Source organism: Elephantulus edwardii, unplaced genomic scaffold (assembly GCF_000299155.1).
Source record: "Elephantulus edwardii isolate Elephantulus edwardi_28Jun2011 unplaced genomic scaffold, EleEdw1.0 scaffold00045, whole genome shotgun sequence".
NCBI classification, from domain to species: Eukaryota; Metazoa; Chordata; class Mammalia; order Macroscelidea; family Macroscelididae; genus Elephantulus; species Elephantulus edwardii.
In genome coordinates, this window is record NW_006399795.1 from 16063835 (window position 1) to 16065588 (window position 1754).

Genomic DNA, 1754 nt, shown 5'->3' on the forward strand with positions numbered 1-1754 from the left:
TCCTGATGCTGCCAATTGGTCCAGTGGTGAGAATCTTTGTCTTCTTGACATTGAGCCTCAATCCATATTGTAGGCTGCAGTCCATAAATACCACATAACATGGGCGAATCTAGAATCCATCGTGCCAAGTGAAATAACTCAATCACAAAAGAACAAATACTGCATAAAACCACTATTGTGAAAACAGAAGGGTAACTGAGGAGTGAGGTAAAAGAAATGTTAGGTGCCTTGAAGTCTAGAATGACTCACAGAGACCCCATGAACAGCAAAATCAAACCCTGTTCTATTCTGTGCCATCCTCATCATTTCTGACATACTTGAGCTCATTGCTGCAGTCACTGTGTCAATCCATCTCATTGAGGATCTTCCTTTCTTTCACTTACCCTCTACCTTTCCAATCAGGACGTTCCTTTCCCAGGAATAGCTTCTCCCAACAGCATGCCCAAAGTATGCAAGAGGAATTTTGTCATCTCTGCTTCCAAGGAGCACTGTGGCTGTGCCTTACCCAAGATATAACTGTTGTACTTTTGGCAGTCCATGGGATATTCAGCACTCTTCTCTAACATAGTTCAAAGGCATCTATTCTTCTCTGTAATCTTTATTCACTATCCAGCTCTCAGATGCATAACAAGTGACTGAAAAGACCATGACCTGAATAAGGCACACCATAGTCTTCAAACTGACATTGTTGCTCCTTGGAGAGGTCCCTGACTGCAGACTTTGCCAGTGTAATACATCTCCTGATTTCATGGCTGCTTATACTAGGGGTGTTGATTGTGGAGACATGTAAGATGAAATTGCTGATAACTTCAATCTTTTCTCCAACATCATGCTCTTTCCTATTGGACCAGGGCTGAGAATTTTTGTTTTCTTGATGCTGAGGTGTAATCCGTATTGAAGTCTGTAGTTTTTGGTCTTCTGCAGCAAGCATTTCCTGTCCTCCTCATTTTGGGTAAGCAAGGTGGCATAATGCAGATTGTTGGCTAGTCTTCCTCCAAATCTAATACCACTTTCTTCTTCATGAAGTCCAGCTTCTCAAATTATTTGCTCAGCATACAGATTGAACAGGTATGGAGAGAGGTTATAACTTTGTCACACACTTTTCTCTTTTTTTAAAAAAAAGAATGTTTTAATTGCCCTGGGTGTTTTGTTGGTTTTTTTTTTTTTTTTTGCTTCATGCCATATTTTTTGTGTGTATGTTTTTTGTGTATATTGTTTGTTATTTTTGTTTAATAACTATAAATTCAAACTTAGGGAAGTTTGCCTTTGTCTTAGAGAGGAAAAAAAATAAAGTTTTATTAACATATTCTAACCTGATCTTTTTGGTATAGTGACTCTGTGTACTCTTTCCATCTTCCTATAATGTTCCTGGGTCATCCACCATTCTGTCCACAGCATCCTTAACTATTGCAACTCGAGGCTTAAATTTGTTCTTCAGTTCCTTCAACTGAAGAAATGCTGAACAAGTTAATCTCTTTTGATTTTCCAATGCCAGCTCTTTTCACATTTCATTATAATACTTAGTTTGTCTTCCACTGCTGCCCTTTGAAGTCTTCTGTTCAGGTGCTTAATATTTTGATTTCTTCCCTTTGCCTTGGCTTTTCAGTGCTCTAGTGGAAAATTCATAATATCTGCTGACACCCATTTTGGTCTTCAGGATACTAAAGAGCAATGATGTCCGTCTAGAGACTAACATGTGCCTGATCCAGGCCATGGTCTTCACAATTACTTGCTATGCATCAGAAAGCTGGACA

At 39.1% G+C, this 1754-nt stretch overlaps 1 pseudogene; it reads left to right on the forward strand.

The window, feature by feature from the left end:
* The window catches only part of LOC102845956, a 99503-nt pseudogene that overhangs the window by 57163 nt on the left and 40586 nt on the right, over nucleotides 1-1754 (forward strand).